This window comes from Eschrichtius robustus, chromosome X (genome assembly GCF_028021215.1).
Source record: "Eschrichtius robustus isolate mEscRob2 chromosome X, mEscRob2.pri, whole genome shotgun sequence".
NCBI lineage: Eukaryota > Metazoa > Chordata > Mammalia > Artiodactyla > Eschrichtiidae > Eschrichtius > Eschrichtius robustus.
In genome coordinates, this window is record NC_090845.1 from 65,640,011 (window position 1) to 65,665,581 (window position 25,571).

The 25,571-nt window shown below is 40.9% G+C and overlaps 1 protein-coding gene and 1 pseudogene across 2 annotated transcripts in view; one reads left to right on the forward strand and one right to left on the reverse strand.

Annotated features, from left to right (window-relative positions):
- SLC16A2 (solute carrier family 16 member 2) overlaps positions 1 to 25,571 on the forward strand; it is a 118,496-nt gene that overhangs the window by 40,412 nt on the left and 52,513 nt on the right. The window lies entirely within an intron of this gene.
- On the reverse strand, positions 22,035 to 22,426 carry LOC137756753 (V-type proton ATPase subunit G 1 pseudogene; annotated as a pseudogene).

Sequence of the window (25,571 nt, forward strand, 5' to 3'; positions counted from 1 at the left end):
TATCTTCCATGACACTTTATTCAACAGCTTTAAATCACATCGATCTATCCTCTGAATTTCTAAATTTCTATTGCATTTCCTGTCTATTGCATCACACTTATTATATAAGAATATATATGTATGTATGCATTTGTGTGTGTATATGTAAATTAATATCTTGTTGCCTGCACTGGAGTTGTATTACTAAGTCATACAAGTGAGCACTCAAAAACTAGACTGCCTAGGTTCAAATCCAGTTTTACAATTTACTAGTTGTATATCCTTGTGCAAATTACTTAATCTCTCTATGTATCTCAGTTTCCTCAAAATCAGGATAATAAATGTATGCTTTGCATAGGGTTGCTTGGTGGTTTAAGTGAATTAATCTATATGAAGTACTTAGAACAGTGTCTGGAACATATAATGAAAGTTAATAAATATTAGTTAGTAAATATTAGTTAATAAATATTTATTAACTATCATTATGATTATGTACTATATGATTTCACATATGTTATCTTGTGATCTGGGAGGAGGTTAGAGCGAGAATTGTCATCTCCATTTTACAGATGAGTAACTAAAGCTTGAGAGGTTAAGTGACTTGTTGAAGGTCCTACAGCAAATGAGCTGTCTTAGGGTTATTGGGGGATTAATTATAAAAGTAGAATAGAAAATGCTAAGGGCCATGAGAGAGGGGAGCAAAAGGCCTCAGGGAATTTAAAAGTTCTTCTGGCTGGGGGAGTAGGGAAGGCTTGCTGGTGGTGATGAGGAAGCAATGAGGAAGGGATGGGGTAGTATTGGCCTTGATAAGAGTCTGTCAGGCCATTCCAGGCAGAGGGGGCCCAAGTGGGGTGGGGGGTAGTGGAGGAGGTGGAGTGTTGCTCCTCCTACATTATACTGCTGGTAGAGAAGACCTGGATCAGGAGGAGAATGAACCTGAAGAGGAGACACCAGGTCATGGCAGCTATGTGGGGAGCAGACAGGAGTAGTTCTATGGCACAGGTTGGAGTGTACTGTGTGGGAGAGGAAAAAGGAGAGCCTGCAGTGGCAAGCCAAGGCTCTGGATCTGTATTCCAAAATATCTATTCACAATATCAATGAATATCTGGCTACTGCACTGGGCTCTTACAATCCTTGATTGATTAGCCCTGGCAACTTTATCAGATGAGCCAACTGGCCTCTTGTGAAAGATATGCACTGAACTGCTCAGTTCTGTGTTAAGCTGTAGGGGACTGAGGAGAAAGAGGAAGCAAGATCTCTTTCCCAAGAAGGTTTCAGTCTATGTAATTGACCTACTTGTGAGTTGTGGTTGTTGCATGGTGAAATTGTTATTGAATGGATTGTGTTCTGTAGTTGTGGTTCATGAGTAGGGCTATGGGGGAGAGGTGGGAAATGGATGAAGAAACTGCCAGGAGGTATGAGGACACTGGCTAGGAAAGGAGGTACAGATTGCAGGTGGAAGAAGACACTTTGCTCCCTTCCCAACTGGGCAGCAAGCCATTCTTAGAGTCCAATGTGTGGGCTGAGAATCTTGGCCAGGCTCAAGCTTGGAAAACAGTGACTTGAAATATGAATTACCATGTACACTTCTACCTCGGTTCCCTGGGCCTTTGTCTTCCCAGTGGGGAGATGATAAGAATGAAGAAGAGAATGCAGTTGAAGTGGTTTAAGCTCCTTAGGATGTTACTGCAGACACACTTGAGCTGTCATTATTATGAGATGGGAAATCTAGATGTCAAATTAAGATCATTATCACTACTACTACTACTGCAAATAATATTAATAAACTTGTATGTGATGCTATCAACGGGAGCCTGCACTTAGGCACTGCCTCTACCTAGTGGGTTCACAATTGAGGAGGACCTGAGTACAGTTTGTATGCCTTCCAATTTGAGCTCTGGATAGGCAGGTCCCTGAGACCAGCCCTTCCCAGTGGGCTGGGTTAGCAGTGCTTTTTTGCATCCCCTGCGGGCCAAGCCTTGACCACACAGCAGCAGCAAAGCATCCCCGACTCCCTTCTCCTGCCTGGTAAATTCCTAGAATGTTGAAGAAGTTGGAAGGACACTTAGAAACCCAACTTGTTTTTTATACTGGTGGAAATATGGGAGCACAGAGAAAGACATGGACTTGACCAGGGACACACAGTAAAGCAGTGGCAGAAACAGGGCCTTGACCTAGATCTCCTGGCTCACATAGGCCAGTGTGTGCTTTCCATAGCATCCATCTCTTGCTACTTCCTCTCTCTCTACCTCCACCAACTCCCAGTCACTTGACCTGTTACCTAAGCTGGAATCAGACTGAGACTATGGGCTTCTTCCAGAGCAGTGGTTCTCAACCCAAGCAGCCCATTCAAGATCCCTTGGGGAGCTTTAAAAAATGCTGATGGGCTGGCCCTACCCCAGACCAATTGAATCAGCATCTCTGGGGGCTGGGGCGGCATTTTAAAAAGCTCTCTAGATGATTCTAATGTACAGTCAAGATTTTTTAAAGAACTTGCTCTACAGAAAACGAACCTTACATCTGTGAGACTTGAAGGACAGACTCCCAACTAATCAGGCTTCCCAGCCTCTGCTCAATTGACTCTGGGTCACCCTGCACCTCAACAAGACCCTGAACCCTGGTATGTGGAGGACCTAGAAGTCTGAAAGTCTGAGTTTCAGGATCAGTGATACTGTCCTGAGCCCCACTGACCCTTTTGTCATCACCTTTCCCCTTGTGCTAGATCAGAACTATTTTAGTTCCAGCCTTCTTACTCTTTCTTCACCTATCACAAAGGCTTATGAAGAGACTGTCTGCCTCCAGTGAGAAGCCCACAAACAATCTGACCCAGTTTCTGACTTTTCTTGGAAGCCTCCCACACAAGGCATGTTTCTTCTCTGGCTCCCTCCAAGGGACTTATGCTATCTAGAATATCCTTCAGCTTCCACCCCATCTATCAATACTTACAGTTCTCACACATAGAGCGTGCTTCCTATGCACCAGAGCCTTAGGAAGAGTTAGCACAGAGGAGGGAGAAGAGAGACACTGGTCACTGGGACTCCTGATGCCTGTTCATCTCTGCCTGCTGTCTTGCTGGCTCTGGGCCCATAGTTGTGTGTAAGCTTGACTTGCCCAGGGATGAGGGGGTAGATATGTGTATCTTTTCCCACACCACCAAATAGGCTTTCTTTTTTTTTAGAAAAGTAAGATTTATTGAAATATTCTAGTAAACAAAACATTAGTAATACTGAATAAACAGAACATCCTCTTCAACATACTATATACACCTATCTTTAAATAATCAGGCTGGAAGGGATTATCAATAATTTTTTGGCAACATAGGCACTTTGCTATGTTGTTGTCTTCTGATGTCCTCCTTTGGTCAGATTTCTGCTCCTTCTTCTACCTCCTACCACCTATGGCTTAGTGCCCAAGAATGTGATTGTTAAATCTCCTGGACTGGTGTTCTGTGGACTTTTTAAATGTAAAATCAAAGCTACAGCAATAAAGAAATCCCTCTGGGCCAGTGTTGTGGGAGAATAGCTTATCCTGTTCACTTCATTAAGTGGTGCATGGACTGGAGTGCCTAGAAAGCCCAGCTAAGCTCCAATCCCTGTCTAACCAGAACCTTGCCTGGATCCCCTCAAGCCAGTTCCAGACATCTGCTCTGGCCTCTATCTGTAACTGAGCCCTGACCCTGATCTTAATCCAGGGCTTTTCCTGCCTCCTATCAAGGCCAGAAGCTGAGAGGTATCCTGGGAAACAGACACTGAGGCAGTGGCCACCCCAGTGCCTGGAGCTGAGTTGAAGACATGACAGTTACCAGAAAGAAATGTAGATTAGTGATGGCCTCCAGTGGAGGCAGCTTGCAGAGACAGCTGTACCCCTGCCAATCCCTGGGGTTCTGAAAGAGGAAAAACTCACTGAATGGCAACGTTTGGGTCCCCTTCCCCCAAGGTTTTTGTTCATTGGAAGTTTAGTGCCTCGGCCACTTAGAGTTGTGTGACTGTAGGCAAGTGGCTTACCTGTATCCTCAGTTTTCTCATCCACTAAGCAAGTATTCTAATACCTATCAGTACAGATGTATAGAGTAATGCAGGTTAGGTATATTGGAGGGAGGTCAACAAAATGTTGGCCTGGTCCTAATAGTCACACCCACTGTTGGAAGAAAACAGTTGTATGTGACACTCTCTCCAACTCTCACCCCACCTCCTTGGCCGTTCTTTGCTTTGTGTTCTCCAGACCCAGGTGATTAGGAGGCTAGAGAAAGGAAGGATAAGAATGTGCCTGGAGCAAGAAAGAGTCTGTACATTCAGGGTACTTGGAAAGGCTGCTGGAATTGAATGGCTTCGATCGACAACTAGCATGGGTGGTATGAACATGTTAGCTCATGACAGAAGGCAGAGCTATGGAAGAAAAGAACCACGGCTCAAGGTGAGTCTGACTTCAGTGCTTCAGGTAGAGGCTCTCTGGTCCCTGTTCTCTTCTGTTGCTTCTCTCTAGAGACTCAAGGTTCCAGCTGGGCCTGTGGGTCTGGGGAAAGCAGATGCATCTGGGCAAAGAAGGGGTACAGTAGAAGATAAAGGTGGAGTTCTATGGTACTCAAGAGAATGTGCCTTGATGACCTCTAACTACAAGGAGCTTAAGCCACCAAGGGCCTTGGCTGTTGTGCTCTGAAATCCATCCCAGCATTTGCACTGAGACACCTGCTACATGGCAGAGATACTAAGGTAGTAGGCCTATTCCTGGGAGGCACAGAACTCCTCTGACTGCCTACTGAAATTGGTCACGTGAATCTCTGATGGCTTTGCCAAACCTTCCTTAGAGTGTAGGGCAGACTGGGACACATCTACCCAACCTTCTCTTCCTCTCTCTTTTGTTCAGGGCCAGGCTTACACTGCAGTCTCATGGCTCTCCTAGCCTTCCCAGGCCCCCCTCCCCATGCTCTCATTTCCCTTAGTAAATCCTCGAACATTTACTTCCATTTTATTGTCCGATTCTTGGAAGCCCCAGACTAACACAAGTTCTGAGCAATGTGAAATCAAATGGATTGGCCTGGAGTCTGGATCTATACCCAGGGTTATATGTGATGAGAAGCCGTGAACCACCCTTAGAAAACAGTCATCAAGTTTCTAAACATTGTGGGGAAATCCCTAGGGTTTAGAAAGACTTTGTGAGTGATCCAAATTTATTGTCTTGCTTTACTCCAAATCAGAATCTTGTATGAATAAGTTTCTTTTCTTTTTTTTTTCAGTGTTCTAACTCAGTGTCTTATATGACTTCTTATGGAGGAAGATGTTTCTTTTTTATTGAGGTATAATTGACATAACATTAAATTAGTTTCAGGTGTACAGTGTAATGATTCGATATTTGTATATATTGCAAAATGATCACCACAATAAGTCCAGTTAACATCCATCACCAAATGTTACAATTGTTTTTTATGATGAGAAATTTCAAGATTCACTCTCCTAGCTGCTTTCAAGTATGCAATACAGTATTATTAACTATTGTTACCATGCTGTACATTACATCCCCATGACTTATTCATTTTATAATTGGAAATTTGTACCTTTTGACCCCCTTCACCCACCTCAACCCTCAGCCAACCACCAATCTGTTCTCTATATCCATGAGCTCTGGGGTTTTTTGTTTGTTTGGGTTTTTGTTTTTGTTTTGTTTTTATATTCCACATATAAATGAGATCATACAGTATTTATGTTTTTCCATCTGACTTATTTCACTTAGTGGAATGCCCTCAAGGTCCATCCATGTTGTCACAAATGGTAAGATTTCATAGGAAGCTCTTTCTTTAGTCTAGCTATAGTATTGCCTAAGAAGCATTCATTTCATCTTGATCTCCATTTTGGATTGGGAGTCAGGGAAATCTATCTCCAGGTTTGCCACTAACAAACCATGTCACCTTGAACAAGTCCTTACACTCTCTATGACCTTCCCTTTCTGGACCTCAGCTCTTATTTTTTGTGACTACCACTTTTTCTCTGTTTTCTCAGTCTTTTCTTAACCAAATCGTGGTGTTCAAGTTCTTCTAAAGGACAGCAATGTGTTGGAAAAGGAGTGTGTGCAGTGTGTGTGTGTATGTGTGTGTGTGTGAGAGAGAGACAGAAAGAGAGAGACAGAGACAAAGACAGAGACATCCCCTCCATGCAGCTTGTTTCCAGCTTCGCTTGGCGGTTCCCTCACACGCAGTGCTAGGCAACACACATGGTGACCTACTTTTGTAAGAATGAATGCTCTTTTCGGAGTTACAATCTTCTTTACCTTGCTCCTTGGCCTGGGTTGGATCTGCCACTAAAAGACAGACACAAATATATGGAACAGAGGGTCTGCAGCTCTGGTATCACTACCAAATTAAAGAAATTACAAAGTTGAAAGACATTCTAGCTCTTAGCTTTATGTTGCCGGAAACCACCCCAGAGATTTGAAACTTAATCACTTCCAACTCCTCCTAGGAGAGATTCAGCCTTAATCCCATCTCCAGCCCCATATGGAGAGGCCAGCAGCAAAGGCTCCAAGCTCCTGATTTCTCTAAATCTAACCCTGTGCCCTGCAGTGGCCTTCACTCTCCTACCCTCAGTGGAGTGTGTCTTTCTGAGCCCTTCAGCCCAGGCCAGGCCAGCTCGTTTCATAGCTGCCCCTCTCTCTGGACTCCCTCTTCCTGTCTCTTCTTCTCCCTAGTGGCGGAAACCCCACCTCTGTTGACCCAGTGTCTTTGAAGAGGGTCCGGAGCTGCCCCTCTGAGTTTGGGCGGAGCCCCTCGTAGGCATCCAGAAAACGATTGGGAATCAAGGTTGTTTGTGTTTTCCGGTTCCCAGGCTCCTTTGGGGCTTGAGGTTCTCTTCATTTAAAGTGGTACTTGTACTGAGGTACTTGTTTCCTGGGGAGACTTCTGACTGCTAGTGTTTCACCCAGAGATTTTGGTCCCAGTTTAGTGTTCTTGTCCCAGCATGTCACAACTTTGCTGTCAAGCCTGCTGCAGATCCATGGAGAATGGGCTTCTCTAGAAAGGAGGGGGAGGGTTCACAGGTCTGGAAGACCATGACCAAAGAGAAATAGGACTGAGCAGGGGGCAGAGAAATAGTTGTGCTTAGGACTAGTGTAGCAGGAATTCATTAGGGGTTCAAGACACCTGTGAAGAAACCAAAGAGAAAATCCCATCAAAATAAAAGCCCACAGGCTCAACACGGGGATCTGGCCTGGGACTCCCAAAACATTTGGGCCAGCAACTTCTGCTTCTGTCTTGTGAGACCATGTGCAGGTCCCTTCACCTCTTTGTGGCTCAATTTCTCCACCTATCAAATGAGGAGACTGGACTCCACCTCTTTTAGGACAGATAGTGAGATAGTAGCTAGCCTGGGAAAGACGAGATCTGTTTGACTCCAGAGATTATTCAGAACCCCTCAGGGACTACAGCAGAGGGAGAGGATTGATGAGGAGAAAGCAAATGAGAAAAAATTGAGTGGAGTTTCCACTATCCCGACAAGAACTCTCATCACACTAGTGCAGCCCTACTTTTATATGATTTACACAATGTGCTTCAGTGTAAGATTGCAATTGGAAAGGAAAAGAGATTCCATGGATTTAGAAAGATTTTAAACTTAAAGGAAAAGAGATTCCATGGATTTAGAAAGATTTTAAACTTTCTAACTTTTAGCTGGGAGTCTGGAAAAGTAAGCTTTTAGCTTTTGTAGCTTCTGTAATGGTGACAGAAATAGAGAATTGAAATAGATATTGAGTGAGCCCAACAACGTCTACTACAATTAACTTTTTTACTCTATATCTAATTACTTTTTTTTTTACAGGTTATGAAAGTATAATTGATATACAACAAACTGCATACATTTAAATTTTATAATTTGGTGAATTTTGGCAAATGTATGCACCTGTGAAATCATTGCAGTAATCTAGATAATGAACATATCACCCCCAAAAGTTTCTTCATGCCCTTGCACAGTATATCGTTCCTTCCACCACCATCCCCAGGCAACCACTGGTGTGTTTTCTGTCACTATATATTAGTTGGCATTTTTTAGAATTTTGTGTAAATGGACTTATACAGTATGTGCTCTGTCTTAGAAACTCTTTCACTCAGCATAATTATTTTGAGATTCAAAATAATGTGTGTATCACCATTTTGTTCCTTTTTATTTCTAAGTAGTATTCCACTGTATGGATATAACACAGTTATCCATTCACTTGTTGATAGATATTTTGGTTGTTTCCAGTTTTGGACTATTAAAAATAAAGCTGTTATGAACATTTCTGTGTAAGTCATTTACAAGTGCTTTTTAATTCAACTGATGACTTCCATTTTCAAAATGTGTTTAGCAGAAACTGACTTGGTGAATGTTGCATTTGTGTTTCTCTTTTGTTCTCAATGCTATTTTTGGCAGTTTTTGTTGTTGTTGATATTTTACATCCTTTTGATGTTATTACACATTGTTGACCCTGCAGTAGCACTTCCCCAAGTGTGAGGAATGGGTTTCTGAAAACCCATGTAGGAAGAATTTCAGCTGAAAAACTTAAGGCGTTTTGTATAAAAAGTTGTCTTGGTGGGGAAATAAGAGCCAAAGCCCTTGTAAATATTATATATTTACTAAAACAAACCAATAAATATAATACCAAAAAAGGACAGAATTAATTTCTTTTTAAAGCCACTGGCCTAGATAAAGGCTAGGGTCTTCAGATAGGAGAGACTACAAGTCCATGAGTGGGACAGGGAACACAATCCTAAGGTTGTCAGTTTCAGACCTATTGCTCTGCCATTGAGCCAGAGACTATGGCAACATGGAGGGATCTGGCCTTCAGGTTTGGGCTGGCCCATGGCCAACAAACAGCTGTTGTTTCAGGAAAGGAGTTCAGAGAGAGATTGCATGTGCATCCATGCATCTGTGCATGGGATATAATATCTATCTCATGTCTTCCCTCCAGGACTCCCCAAGGAAATGGCCATACTTTTATTTCATTCTTATTTTATTTTAGTTGATATTTCCTTAACAAAATTTAAAATGGCCTCATGGGACTATTTGGAAACCAAGAATGACTGTCAGTCCAGGCGAGAGTGTGGCTTGAGAAGATTTTGTCACAGTGTGAGAAGGGGCAGCCTAGAATGGGGAATCCAGGCACAAAAACTTTGCCCTGGACTCTGGAGTCCCTGCATGTGTCCCTGAGAATGAATTACTACAGAGGAAGGCAGGAGCAGAACCCCTTAGAAAGCACTGATTCATCAGTTACTGCAGCCCTCCAGGTTCTTGCTGCCCTTGCTCACTCTTCAGATTCTTCCCCTGGGCCTTGAGGCCACTCAGACCAGCTTAAATAGTATTTTTTTGCTATGCTAGGCTGCCAGGGAGGCTGGAGGTAGTGCTCAGCCCATCCTGTAGATTGGAGACAGTGTTTGTTCACCAGAACAGTCCCCACTGGCAGGCAGGAAAGGGCTGGAGAGAGTTGGAGAGAGGCCTAGTGAGGAGCACACTGCAGTTTTCTTCCTCAGCCAACCCCCATACTGAAGAGACAATTCCAGGGAGGTGGGATGCATTGTTCTTGGCTAGCTGCTAATTTCTGGGCAGTGAACAAAGCAGTCCAGAAGCTGTGCGAGGGGAAAAAGATGAGGAGGGGACTAAAAGGGAGGTGGTGGAGGATATCTAGACCAGGAGCCCCTGGGGCTGCCCAGGAGACTGACGGATCTGCTTACAAACATTAGAACTTCCCTCTCCGGCCCTCCCAGACCCCAGGGAATGTGGACTGCTTTGCTCTCCCAGATCAGGAAGAACACGATGTCCTTATCTGGTGGGAGAGGGCTGGTCAATACCACCTCCAAGGAGAAATGAGAAGGGAACCCGGAGAACTGCAAACCCAGCAGGCAACGCCATTGGGAGAAGCCTAGGAAGAAGGATACAGGCTCCATCCAAGGCCCCAGGGTTCCAGGAGTCCGGATGGGCGGTGGATTCAGACTCCGTACTCTCTCACCAATGCTTCAAAGCCATGGTGCTTGGGGCTGGTGTGAATTTTTTACTTTCATTGTCTTTATGAGCTTCTTCTAGACCTGGCTCCTAAAAAGCTACAAATGCCAAACAGCTGCTCAGGCGACAGCATTTTTCCATCCACTTCTCTGACTCCCTACTCACCATTCCTCTCACCTGAATATATTTTATCTGGGATCTGCTGCAGACCCATGCTTCTTCTAGGACTCTCATTCTCTGTGCCTCTCCTCGACACAAAGAAATTGGCCCATTGTGCCTGGTGAAAACAAAGTTGCCTTTCCCTGAGTTACTTTACCAAGCTCCAGCCCAGTCACAGCCACTCTGAGCACCAGTTCAGTGACACTGGGGACACAATAAAACACTCACCTGGTAGGAGGGGTCTGAGAGTTCTGGAACTTGTGATTTGGACTGAGACCATAATGTCCTGATCTAAGTTAGGGTTGCCATAGATCTAGCATGGTTCAGAAGTCCATGGCTTTGCAACAGTACCCAATACTTAGTGATGTGGCCTTAGAGAGGTGTTATACATTTTAGCCTGGGTTCTAGTTTCTTGGCCCAATTCTGCCAACCCAGATCACTTTATGACCATGGAACCAATCTAGCCAGACATTTTTCCTGGCAAAATGGATGGGTTTTATTCAATTCAACAGACCTTTCCTGAGCACCTGCTTTATTGTGGAGGAACAGGCAATCCTGGAGTGGAGTAGAGGAAACAGGGTTCTGGCTGGTAGTTAAGAGATCTGGGCTCCATAACTGACAGGTCCACTCACTATGTGACTTCAGACAAGTTACTTCTCTTCCTTGGGTCCCAGTTTCCTCATGAGTAAAATTAAATATTTGGATTCCATTAACAGTTCCCAAATTTTTCACCCTTAAAAATATTTCCCCTCCTGGGCCATGTATTTTGCGAGATTTCTTTTTTTTTTACTAATAAATATATTGATTATGTTATAATTTATTTCATCTTATTAGCCTAAGTCATAACTGCCAATCAGAACTTCTGACCAGTAAAGATAATGACTGTTATAGCCAAAAAGAAAGAAACTTCACACTTTAGTGAGCATGTGCTGTATGTCACCTTATCCTGGGTCAACCTAGAATTTCTTTGAGGGTTTCAGATTCATTCAAAGACTTCTCTCCTTCCCTCCATTCCCTCTTTACTACCTTCTACCATTTTCAGTTAAAAGCTGCTGGAATAGATGGTCACTAAGCTCCCATCAGCCCTTTAGGTGCCCCAGGGAATGAGTCCCTGCTCTCAACTTGCTGCCTTCAAACCTGGCTCCCCAGTTTCTGTGACACTGCCATACTAGCCTTTCAAACTGTGGCTGCTTTGTAGAGTGGTAGGCCTTCTTCTCTGGGTTGTTTCTCCTCAGTTATAAGGCCTCTGTGAAGTATGGGCAGGAACCCAGACAGGCTAGAGGGATGAGGGCAAGGATCCTCACCACAGTTAAGCCAAGCCTGATCTCCAAGTTTCTTTTGGTCTGCTTGCCATTGTTCAGTGGACTGTTCAGATTGTTAACAAAGGGTATGCTTCTTATAGGTTCCTATCTTACCCAAAACAGTATGTTCTCCTGAGATTTGGAGACACAGAGAGCATTGGAAAACATGAAGTACGTTTTGAATTTGAAAGTGGAACACTCCCAAAGGGCAGATGCCAGGTTGAGGGGAGCATGTTTGGCTTAGGGACAGTCCCCACCCTTCCCAGGCTGAACCAGATCACCATATACCCAGGTAGCTCTCAGCCAGAGAGAGAGGTCTAAGGGCTTACCCCTCTTCTCTATTTTCCTGTCTCTGTCTCTGTTCCTCCTCTGCCCACTCAGCCTTAGCTCTATTTAAAGAAAGCTCAGCTGGAAAGTGATAAGGACCCTTAGAGCAAATGTTTTCAGAATCCTTCATGATATAGGCAGAGAAACAAAGATCTAGAAGAGTAAGGGACTTGACTTAGGCCTCACAGCAGATTAGTGGTAGATCTGAGAACGGAAGTCTAGGGCTATGGGTTGAAGGGAAGCTTCTAAAACAGAGAATATCCTAAGTTAAGTGTGTGGGGGGCATGCAGAAAGCAGATCAAGACCCATACTCTGGACTTTGTGGCCACCTCTAGGGTTGGTTTGCTTTTGACCTGGTAGACTCCTGGCACTGGCACCAAAGTATCTCTCAGAAACAGAGATGCCACCTCTGAGTAATTCTTTTGGAGCTTGAAAATTGTGCATATTTAATTTTCCAAAAATAAAATCTTAGTATAGGCGAGACCCTGTGGGAACAAGGATCAGGGCAGGCCCTGAGAGAGGCAGCTCAGAGAAGACAATTGAGAAAGCCCCCAGTGACAGCCTTTGCAGACTACACAGTTTACAAAAGCCTAACTGGTATTCTTGCCTTCTCCCATATATTCTACAGACTGACCGTTGTCAGGACATGCTCCATAAAAATGAAAATCTGACCTTGTCAGTTCCCAGCCCAGAAACAACTCGTGAATCTCCATTGACTTGGTGAGATTCGATCCAGACTCCTGAGCATGCCATTCAAGTTCCCAGGCTGCTTTCCGAGGCTCATATTTTTCCGCCCAGCACCTACCTAAACCACCCACACATACCTTCTCCATTCACACTGTATCATTCGTATTTCAAGCCTCCAATCCATTTGTAATTATTTGATTATCCTTCAGGACTCAACTCAAAGATCACTTTCTGTTCTATTAAGCTTTTTTTTTTTTTAAATAACAGCTTTATCGAGACAAAATTCATATGCCATACAATCATCTCAGCAAACACTAATCTACTTTCTGTCCACATGTCTTCGCATGTTCTGGACATTTCATATAAATGGAATTATACAATATGTGGTCTTTTTGACTGGCTTCTTTCACCTAGCATAATGTTTTCAGGGTTCTCCTATGTTGTGGCATGTATCATTAATTTATTCATTTTTATGGCTGAATAATATTCTATTGTATGGATATATCACATTTTGCTTATCCATTCATCAATTCATGCACAGTTGGGTTGTTTCCATTTCTTGGCTATTATAAATAATGCTGCTATGAACATTTGTGTTCAAGTTTTTTTTGTAGACATATATTTTCATTTGTCTTGGATATATACCTGAGTAGAACTATTGGATTATATGATAACTCTATGTTTAACACTTTAAGGAACTGCCAAAATATTTTCCAAAGCAACTGAATCATTTCCCATCCCCACCAGCAGTGAATGACGATTTCAATTTCTCCACATCCTTACCAACATTTATTTTCCTTTTTAATTATTATTATTGTAACCATCCTAGTGAGTATCAAGTGGTATCTCTTTTTTTCTTTTGATTTACAGTTCTGTAATGATGTTGGGCATGTTATCATATGCTTATTGGCCATTCATATTTCTTCTTTGGAGAAATGTCTATCTAAATATTCTTTTTGCCTGATTTTTTAAAAGGCTATATTTTTTAGAGCAGTTTTAGGCTCACAGCAAAATTGAGTGGAAGGTACAGAGATTTCTCATATACCCCCTGCCCCAACACACACAGAGCCTCCCCTACTATTAACATCCCAAACCAGAGTGATACATTTATTACAATGAGTGAACCTACATTGGTACATCATCAGTGCCCAAAGTCCACAGTTTACATTGTGTTCACACTTCGTATCAGTACATTCTATGAACTCTGACAAATGTCGAACTCCACAATTAAGTATCATACAGAATAGTTTCACAGCCATAAGAATCCTCTATGCTCTACCTATTCCTCTCTCCTTCCCCCTGAACCCCTGGCAACCACTGATTCTTTTACTGTCTCCATAGTTTTGCCTTTTTCAGGCTGTCATATAGTTGAAATTACATGGTATGTAGCCTTTTCAGATTGGCTTCTTTCACTTAGTAACATGCATTTAAATTTCCTCCATGTCTTTTCATGTCTTGATACTTCATTTCTTTTTAGCACTAAATAATATTCCATTTTCTGGATGAACCACAGTTTATTTATCCATTCATTCACCTGCTGAAGGACATCTGATTGTTTCCAAGTTTAGGCAGTTATGAATAAAGCTGATATAAATAATCATGTGCAAATTTTTGTGTGGACATAGGTTTTTTGATTCATTTCCTTAAATACCAAGGAGCACAATTGCTGGATCATATGGTAAGAGTATGTTTAGTTTTGTAGGAAACTGCCAAACTGTCTTCCAAAGTGGCTGTACCATTTTGCATTCTCACCAGCAATGAATAACAGCTTCTGTTGCTGCACATTTTGGCCAGCATTTTGTGTTGTCAGTGTTTTGGATTTTGTCCATTCTTATAGGTATGTAGTGGATCTCGTTGTTTTCATTTGCAATTCCCTAATGACACATGAGGTGGAACGTCTTTTCATATGCTTATTTGCCCTCTATATATCTTCTTTAGTGAGGTGTCTGTTCAGAGGTTTTGTGCATTTTTTAATCGGGTTGTTCATTTTCTTATTGTTGAATTTTGAGTTCTTTGTATATTTTGGATAACAAACAGTCCTGTATCAGATATATCCTCTGCAGATATTTTCTCCCAGTCTGTGGCTTATTTTCTCATTTCTTGACAGTGTCTTTTGCAGAGCAAAAGTTTTACATTTTAATGAAGTACAGTTTATCAATTCTTTCTTTTATGGATCATATCTAAAAAGTCATCACCAACTAATCCAAGTCCACTTTTATATAACACTATACTGCCTCATGAGTAGTGTAAGTATCTTACAAAAACAAAATAATCCTAATTCTTCCTTGCTGTCCCTTCTATCATTGCTGTCATTTATTTCACTTATATGTAAGTATACATAATTGAACGCTGTTGCTATTATTATTTTGAGCAAAAAATTGATCTGTTAGATCAATTAAAAATAAGAAAAATAAAGTTTTTATTTTACTTTCGCTCATCTGTTCTCCAATGCTCTTCCTTTCTTTATGTAGATCAAAAGTTCTGACCTATATTGTTGGGCGGGCCAAAAAGTGCCTTCGGTTTTTTAAGTAAAAATAGAAGACACATTTTTCATTTTCGCCAAGAACTTTATTGAACAGTGCATTCACCCTTTTGTTCCACTACCTTCTGCCATTTTTCAGGCAACTTCATAATTCCATGTTCCCCAAACTTTTTATCTTTTTGAGCAAAGAACTGTTCCAGGTGCCTTTTACAGTCTCCAGGGAATTGAATTGTTTTCCATTAAGAGAATTTTGTAAAGACTGAAATAAATGGAAATCCGAAGGTGCAATGTCTGGTGAATACGGCGGATGAATCAGAACTTCCCAGCCAAGCTGTAACAGTTTTTGCCTGGTCATCAAAGAAACATGCGGTCTTGCGTTATCCTGATAGAAGATTATGCGTTTTCTGTTGACTAATTCTGGACGCTTTTTGTCGAGTGCCACTTTCAGTTGGTCTAATTGGAAGCAGAACTTGTTGGAATTAATTGTTTAGTTTTCCAGAAGGAGCTCATAATAGAGGACTCCCTTCCAATCCCACCATATACACAACATCACCTTCTTTGGATGAAGACTGGCCTTTGGTGTGGTTGGTGGTGGTTCATTTCGCTTGCCCAGTGATCTCTTCCGTTCCACATTGTTGTATAGTATCTACTTTTCATCGCCCGTCACAATTGGTTCTAAAAACGGAACATTTTCATTAAGTTTCAGTAGAGAATTGCATGCAGAAATATGGTCAAGAAGGTTTTTTTCGCTTAACTTATGTGGAACCCAGACATCAAAGTAATGAACATACCCAAGCTGGTGCAAATGATATTCAGTGCTTGATTTGGATATTTTGAGTATGTTGGCTAGCTCCTGCATGGTATAACGTTGATTGTTCTCAATTATTATTTCGGTTTGATCGCTATCAAGTTCAACTGGTCTACCCGACCATGGAGGATCATCCAGCAAGAAATCTCCAGCACGAAACTTCGCAAACCATTTTTACACGTTTGATCAGTCACAGCACCTTCTCCATACACTGCACAAATCTTTTTGTGTGTTTCAGTTGCATATTTACCTTTCTTGAAATAATAAGGCATAATATGCTGAAAATGTTGCTTTTTTTCTTCCATCTTCAATATTAAAATGGCTACACAAAAATTCACCAATTTTGTTTATTTTTTTATATATTTTTAAAATTTATTTATTTTTTCAACATCTTTATTGGAGTATAATTGCTTTACAATGGTGTGTTAGTTTCTGCTTTATAGCAAAGTGAATCAGTTATACATATACATATATCCCCATATCTCTTCCCTCTTGCGTCTCCCTCCCTCCCACCCTCCCTATCCCACCCTTCTAGCTGGTCACAAAGCACAGAGCCAAAAGACAGCTAGGTGCTACTAGAGCCATCTTAAGGAAAAAACCGAATGAAACTTTTGGCCCACCCACTATTTTCCTTCGCGCTGAAGAACTTCTTCTAACATTTTTTTTGCACGGCAGGTTCACTGGCAACAAATTCCCTCAATTGTTATTTTTCTGAGAAAGTATTTCTCCTTTACTTTTGGAGGTTAATTTCCCATGGTACAGAATTCCAGGTTGGTGCTATTTTTCTCTCAACATTTTAAATATTTCACCCCACTCTCTTCTTGCTTACATGACTTCTGAGGAGAAGTCAGATGTAATTCTTATCTTTTCTTTAGGTAAGATAATTTCTTTCAAGATTTTTTTTTCTTTATCTTTGATTTTCTGCAGTTTGAATATAATATGCCTAGGTGTTGTTTCGGGACATTTATTCTGCTTGGTGTTCTCTGAGTTTCCTGGATCTGTGATTTTGTGTCTGACATTAATTGGGGAAATTCTCAGTCCTTATTGCTTCAAATATTTTTTTCTGTTCCTTTCTCTCTTTTGTCTCCTTCTGGTACTCCCATTGTGCATATGTTATATCTTTTGTAGTTTTCCCTCAGTTCTTGGATATTCTGTTCCATTTTTTCCAGTCTCTTTTTCTTTGCTTTTCCATTTTGGAAGTTTCTATTGACATATCCTCACTCTCACTGACTTTCCTCAACCATGTCCAATCTACTAATGAGCCTGTTAAAGGCATTCTTCATTTCAGTTACACTGTTTTTTTATCTCTAGCATTTCTTTTTGATTCTTTCTTAGAATTTCCTTCTCTCTGCTTACACTGTCCATCTGTTCTTGTATGTTGTCTACTTTGTCCATTAGAGCCCTTACCATATTATTAATCATAGTTTTTTAAAATTCTTGGTCTGATAATTCCAACAACCCAGCCATATCTTGTCTGGTTCTGATGCTCACTCTGTCTCTTTAAACTCTGTTTTTAGCTTTTTAGTATGCCTTGTAATTTTTTGTTGAAAGTCAGACATGATGTACTAGGTAAAATGAACTCTGGTAAATAGGCCTTTAGTGATGTGGTCGTATGGTGTGGTGGTGAGGGAGAGAAAGTATTTTATAGTCCTATCATTAGGTCTCAGTCTCTTAGTGCACCTGTGCTTCTGGGCTGTGAACTTCAAAAGTATGTCTCAGTTCTTTTTCCCCTTTAGGTGGGACAGGATGGCTAAAAGGGGTTGATTGGGTATTTCTCTTCCCCCAGGTCAGTTAGACTCTGATAAAACCTCAACAGTTTAGGCTCTGGTAAAATAGTTTCTCTTGTGGACAGACCTTGTTAAGAGCAGAATGCTCTGATATATTTCAAAATAGCTACATTTCCCCCTCCCCTTGCTAGAAGCATGGAAGAATTTTTCTCCAGTCTTCACTGTGAGAACCTGGTAGAGCTCCTGAGGTAAAATTCACAAAAGGGTTGCCCCCCCAACCCCCACCATGACAGGCTCCCCTGGAGTTTTTAAGTCTCACACTTGTCCACACTGAGCCTCCAGCAATTTGTCAGTTACAGTTTAGGTTTTCTTACCCTGATGCTTGTTTCATGGAATTTTCTGCTCATGGGTTTCTGCTCTAGTAAGTTGTGATTCTCTGTATTCAGCTGTCTGTCTCTATAATTTTTAGTATAGTAATTTGCCCTGTGACCTCACTTCGCTAATGAATCTAAGAAGAGTTGTTGATTTTTTAGTTTGTTCAGCTTTTTATTTGTTGTTAGGATGGAGTGATGACTTCCACGCTCCTTACATGCCAGACCATAAAATCTTTGCCTATTTAGAATGGAGTCGTTGGGACTTCCTTGGTGGTCCAGTGGTTAAGACTCCACGCTTCCAATGCAGGGAGCCTGGGTTCGATCCCTGGTTGGGGAACTAAGATCCCACATGCCACGCACGGTGTGGCAAAAAAAAAAAAAAGGAGTTGTCTTTTTATTGTTGAATTGTAAGTGTTCTTTATATATTCTGGATACTCATCACTTTTCAGATAAATGATATGCAAATATTTTATCCTATTGTGTTGGTGTCTTTTCACTTTCTTGCTGGTGTCCTTTGAAGCACAAAAGTTTTTAATATTTTATTGTGCTAAAATATACATAACAAAATTTACCATTTTTAAGCATATGTTTCAGTGGTATTAAGTACATTCACATTGTTGTGCAAGCACCACCACCACCCATATCCAGAACATTTTTTATCTTCCCAAACTGAAACTCTATACCCTTTAAATAATAACTCCCCATTTTCTCCTCCTCTGACCCCTTGGCAACCAACATTCTACTTTCTGTGTCTATGCATTTGATTACTCTATGTACTTCATTATAAGTGAAATCATACAATATTTGTCCTTTTGTAACTGGTTTGTTTCACTTAGCATAATGTCTTCAAGGTTCATCCATATTGTAGCATGTGTCAGAATTTCTTTTATTTTTAACGTTGAATAATATTCCATTGTTTGTATATACAACATTTTGTTTATCCATTCATCCATTGATGGACATTTGGGTGTTTCCACATTTTGGCTATTGTGAACAATGCTGCTATGAACATGAGTATACAAATATCTGTTTAAGTCCCTGTTTTCAATTATTTTGGGTATATAACCCAAAAAATGTTCTTAATTTTCATGAAGTCCAGTTTATCTACAGTTTTCTTTTGTTGCTTGTGCTTTTGTTGTTATATCTAAGAAACCATTGCCTAATCTAAGGTCATGAAGATTTACTTCTATGCTTTCTTTTAAGAGTTTTATAGTTTTATTTCTTACATTTAGGACTATGCTTCATTTTGAGGTAATTTTTTATATGGTGTGATGCAGGGATCTTACTTCATTCTTTTGCATGTGAATATCTAATTGACTCATCATCTTTCATTGAACAGACTACTTTTTCTACACTGAATTATTTTGGCACTCTTGCAAGCAGTAAATTCACAATAAGTGTAATTTTTCTGGACTTTCCATTTTATTCCATTAATAGATGTATCTATCCTTATGCCAGTACTACACTGCCTTGATTATTGTAGATTTGTAGCACATTTTAAATCAGAAAGTGTGGGTCCTCAACTTTTTATTTTTCAAGTATTTTTTGGCTATCTGGGTCTCTTGTATTTCCATGCAAATTTTAGGGTCAACTTGTCAATCTTTGCAAAAAACAATGCAGCTGGGATTTTGATATGGAACCCGTAGATCAACTTGGAGAGATTGCCATCTTAACAATATTAAATCTTTTTACCTATGAAGATGGGATGTATTTTCATTTATTTAGATTTTCTTTAACTTCTTTCAACAATATTTTATAGTTTTCAGAGTATAAGTTTTATACTTCTTTTGTTAAATTTATTTCTAAGTAATTTATGTTTTGATGCTATTGTTAATGGAATTTTTTCTTAATTTCATTTTCAAATTGTTTGTTATTGTACAGAAGTACTACTGATCTTTGTATATTGATCTTGTATCCTGCAACCTTGCTGAGCTAGGTTATTTGTTTGAATAGTTTTTTTCTTTTTTTTGGTAGATTCCTCAGGATTTTCTATATACAAGATCATGTTATCTGCAAACAGAGATAGTTTTATTTTTTCCTTTTCAATCTGGATGCCTTTTATTTATTTTTCTAGCCTAATTGGCCTAGCTGAAACCTTGAGTTCAATGTTGAACAGACATGATGACAGCAGACATCCTTGTCTTGTTTCTGATCTTAGGGGGAAAGTAATCAGTCTTTCACCAATATGTATGATACTGCCCTTGGGTTTTTCATAAATCACCTTTGTCAGGTCAAGGAAGTTCCCTTCTATTCCTCATTTGTTGAATGTTTTATCTTGAAGGAATGTTGTGATTTTTCAAATGCCTTTTCTGCATCTCTTGAGATAATCATGTGTTTTTTTTCTTTCATTCTATTGATACAGTGTATTACATTGGTTGATTTTCAGATTTTAAGTCAATCTTGCATTCCTGAGATAAACCTCACTTGGTCATGATGTATAATCTTTTTTTATATATTACTGTAATCAATTTGCTGGTGTTTTGTTGAGGATTTTTACATCAATATTCATAAGAGATATTGGTCTGTAGTTTTCTTCTCTTGTGATGTCTTTGGCTAGCTTTGGTATCAGGGTAATACTGGCCTCATGAGTTGAGAAATGTTCCCCCCTATTTGTGGAGAGTTTGTGAAGTTTGGTATTAATTCTCTAATGTTTGGTACCATTCACTAGTAAAAGCATTTGGCTTAGGTTTTTTATTTTTGAGGATGGGAGAAGTATTTCAATTACTTATTCAATCTTTTGTTATATCTCTATTCAGGTTTTCTGTTTCTTCTTGCATCAATTTTGGTAGTTTGTGGTTTTGTATGAATTTGTCTATATCATCTGTTATGTAATGTATGAATTTGTCTATATCATCTGTTATCTGATTTTTTTGACTTGTCTTTCCTAACATGTAACCTCTACCCTATGAGTAGAGGTTTTGTATGAATTTGTCTATATCATACAACTGTTCACAGTATTCACTTATGCTCCTTTATTTCTGTAAGGTTGTAGTGATATCCCCTCTTTGTACTTAATTTTACTAATTTGAGTCTTCTCTCTTTTACTATCTTGGTCCATCTGGTTAAAGGTTTGCCAATTTTGTAGATATTTGCAAAGAACCAACTTGTGGTTTTATTGATTTTCTCCACTTTTTATTCTCTATTTTATTTATTTCTGTTCTAGTCTTAATTTTTGCCTTCCTTCTGCATGCTATGGGTTTAGTTGGCTCTTCTTTTTCTAGTTTCTTTAGCTGGAAAGTTCAGTTCATGATTTGAGATCTTTACTTTTTAAAATTTTTTGTTGAGATAAAATTCACATACCATAACATTTGCCCTTTTAAAGTGTACAATTTGGTGTTTTTAGTATATTTCCAATTTTTTCCAACCAATACCACTCTCTAATTTCTGAACGTTTTCATCACCCCAAGAAGATTCTTCCTAGTAGCTATCTCTTCTCAACCTCTCCATTCCCCAGCCCCTGGTGACCAATAGTCTACTTTCTGTCTCTATGGATTTGCCTATTTTGGACATTCCATAGCAAATTTTTTTTTGACTTTTAAATGATTATTAGTACACTATCAGTATACCAAGTAGTGACATGTAACAAGTTCTTGAATTCTATCATCTAGTAATTTTAAATAAGAGAAACCAAAAGCAGCCCAATACTAGTACCCATTGTTCTAACTCTTAGCCGGAAAGGACTATTTTAAGGCTGGCTGTTCACATAGGTTACAAGTAACTATTTACTACTTTTTCATAGATAAAGCCCCTAACCTTCAAGAAAGATTTAGGGAAAAAAAAATATTTAATCCCTTTCTTTCTTAAGAAAATTGTTTTTTTTTTAAACTATATCTAAGGTCATAGGAAGGAACCTTCATGATCTAACTTTTGAACAAGTAGAGTTGCAACATAAAGCTATGACTTAAAATTTAAAAAAAAACAACTATATCTAAGAAAGAAAAAGTCAGTGTTCATAATATGCCACTTGAGTGAAAAGGCATAGGAAAACAGACAACATATACCCATTAAGTTTCTAAGAAATATGAGGTAAAAAGATAAAATCTTTGGATAGGCTATAAGTTTGTACAAAGAAGCGATGACTGCTATTCTGCAAAAAGTGAAGGGACCTATTATATAATATACAGAAATAATTTAATGCCTTTTCACAAGAATATAACCCAAGCCTTGCTAAAGCCTCATATTCTATGAAGGCATCTAAAATGCCAATCCACGGCACAGCGCTTTTGCTCTTCCCCTATCCGTTTATGCGGTAATTCTCATGGATTTCTGGCCGGATGTCACAGGCAAAGGCCAAGAGGTTATCCAGGACTTCATCCCTGTTCTGCCGGAAGTAGGCCTGAAGGATGGTCATCTTCTCCTGGGTGTCCTTCTCCACTTCAGTGCTGCAACTGCTGTGGGATCCCAGAGCCGCAGCTTCCTTGGCCTTGAACTCCTTCTCCCTCCGCAGGCGGTACTGTTCAATTTCAGCCTGGTCCTCTTCTTTGGCCTGCTTCAGCCTCCGGTTCTTTCGCTTGCGGGCCTCGGACACCTTCTCGGCGGCCTGCTTCTCGGCCTGGAGCAGCTGCTGGATGCCCTGCGACTGACTGGCCATGGCTGCGGCGGTGTCTCTGAGATGCCACAGACAGGCCTCCATAGCAAATATTTTTGATTGACAGTTTTTTCCTTTCATCACTTTGAATATGTCATCCCACTGCCTTCTGACCTCTATTCTATTTGGTAGAAGTCAGCCATTAATCTTATGGAGTTTCTCTTGTCCATGATGAGTCATTTTTCTCTTGCTACTTTCAAGATTTCCCTTTGTTTTTGGCTTTCAACATTTTGATTGTGGTGTCTTCTGGGATGTCTCTCCTTGTGTTTATCCTCTTGTTATTTGTAGAGCTTCTTATATGTGTAGATTAATGTTTTCTTCAAATTTGAAGAGTTTCCATTATTTTTGAGTATTCTTTCTTTCTGGAATCTCACTGCATGCATATTGGTGGGCTTACTGGTGCCCCACATTTCTCTGAGGCTCTGTTCATTTTTCTTAATTCTATGTTCTCAATGTTTTTCAATTTGCATAATATGTATTGATCTACCTTCAAGTCTGCTGATTTTTTTCTTCTGCCACTTTAAATCTACTGTTGAGCTCCTTGTTGAATTTTTCATTTCACTTACAGTACTTTTCAACTCCAGAATTTCCATTTGGTTCTTTTAAAAATTTTCTGTCTCTTTATTGATATTCTCTTTGTGATTAGAAATTGTCATCATGCATTCTTTTAATTCTTTAAACATGATTTCATTCAGTTCTTTGCAAATATTTATAATAGCTGCTTTGTCTTCTAAGTCCACCATTTGGCCCCCTCAAGACAGCTTCTAGTGCCTGATGTTTTTCCTGTTTATGGGTTACACTTTCCTGTTTCTTGCATGTTTCATAATTTTTTTTGTTGAAAAATATACCGTAACAACTCGAGCTACTGTTACTGGCTTTTCTGGACTAGGTTTGTGAGGTCTATTTCCTGCAGTATACCACCTCCTCAAAAGTCGCAGCCATGGATATGTACACAGCATCACTACTACCAGTGATTACTGTGCTTTCAAATGGAACCTCTGTTTCTTTCATTGAGACTCCCATTTAGCTTCTAACTGATCTATCTCTAGTGGTATCACACCCAGCTATTAGCCTCTACTAATTTCTTCTTAATTCCACTATTTTTTTTTAAATCATGCCTGTGGGCATAAATTATTCCATAATCTGATCCAATTAAAGTTGCTGCTCCATTGCAGGGGCAGGGTGTTATCAGTCCTTGAGGCTTGCTCAGACCCTAGAATAGTTCTTCTTCGTTCTTTCCCTGGTTCTCTCTGTTAAACTTCTAGCTGGTCTAACATTTTACAGTTGCTACAAAAATTCTGAAGCTCCAAGTCCCCTCTTAATTGCTCAACATCAAGAACTTCATTGTTTCTGATAATACCCTTTGGCAAGAACTTCTCCACTCTCTTTTCCACATAAAGTTAGTCCCATTAGGGAGAGCTAAAGGGGCTCTCACATTTTAAAAGTCTGTCTTTCCTCTGGATGGAAACTTCTGCTTCACTGTACTTGAGCTGGAGGTGGGGAGAGCATCCCACATCTACCAGAGTGACACCCCAACTCTATGAGCAGGGTGCTAGGCAAGACGGTAGCTACTGCTTTTTTTGACTTGTCTTTCCTAATGCGTAACCTCCACCCTATGAGTGAATTAGGGCAGAGGTTATCAGAGACAATATTCTACGTGCCATGTCTGGAGTAGAGCTCTCACCATACCAGTAGGAACTGGGTGGTAGAAAGGCTCATCAGTCCTCTTGGCCCTGCCTGTCTGGAACAAAGCTTTTGCAACACAGAGCTGAAGGAAGGATGAGAGATGCCTGTATCCTATCCATCCAGGAATCAAACTGTAGCCCAGTACTGGGACCTGGAGGAAGATAGAGGCCCCTATTATTGGCCACACTCACCTAGAATAGAGCTTATATGACACTGAGCAAGAGAGGGCAGAGATGGGAGCAAGTCATGGCTCAAATGCCATGGACTCTTGCTGTTCTTACCAAGATTTATTAGAGGATTTTGAATAAATGCTGCTCCATTTGCTATATGACATTAGAACAACCTCTTAATATATTTAAGAGATTATACCAATTATGGTTTTTTCACTAGAAAATGGGTCCACAAGGCTTATCACATCCCCATTCTAGAACTGGAACCCTCTCTGTTAAGTTTGTAAACACCCCACCACACTCCCCAACACAGACATAGACTCTTCTTTCTGACCCAAGATCTCATATGAGCAGGGTAGTGGGAGAAGCCTGGACTCTGGGGCAGGAATTGGATCCAGGACCTCTTTGTAAATTTGTCCATCCTAGTGGCTTCTTCCTTAAGGAGGCTAAAGACCGGGCTGGGGGTGGGGGATCAGAGGGCACCAAGTCATGGTGAGGCCCCACCCATTCTGTCCCTTGAGTAGCGGCAAGAGGTAGGAGGTGGGCCTCACAGAAGAGAGAGGCTACACGTCCCGGCAGCGGGGCAGACTGGGATGACTCCCTCGGCTCCTGCGGGAAAGAGCCACAGGAAGACAGACTTGGGCCACGTGGGGCAAAGCACCCTCTGTGGAAAAGATACGGAAAGGGCTGTTGCAGGAGGAAGTGAGCTCCCTGTCATCTGGGGGTTATTATCTAAGCGGAGGGCAGCGTGTCGAGGGGCCTCTGTCATTCAACAAGAGGTGGGACCCCAGGACTGTTGGGGGCCCGTGGACCCTAAGATGCTCTGATCCTCCCACCTTTGGAGGACAAACCTTGCCCAATCCTGTCTGGCCTGGTCAGGTGGCTCAGAAACACCCCAGGGACTGCAGGCCTTTTCTGGGGTTTCAAAAAGGAGCAGCATTAGCATTCATTAGTGCTCTAATTGGCATCTTAATTGGCAGTTTCACTCTGGTCTTTTGGTCTTTATAATGGATATCCGGTGCCTAGCCCTCCCCCAGCCACCCCACCCCCAACCTTCTCCCTAGAGATCAGCCCCCAGCTGCACCTCACCTTCCCTTCACCGCCACCCGCTTGCTTGCACCGCATGCACCGACAAAGGTTGGAGGCAGGGATGAGCTTCCCCAGGGCATCTGCATTGTACCTTCTCTCCCTCCCCCTTTCAGTGAGCTCAGGAAATTGGTTTTAATCCACCGGGCTCCAGTTGCTTAGCAACGGAAGAGCCTGCTCCTAACAACCAGGAGCCACAAAGATGCTGCAGAGAAAGGGGGCTGTCTGGGCCCTGCTC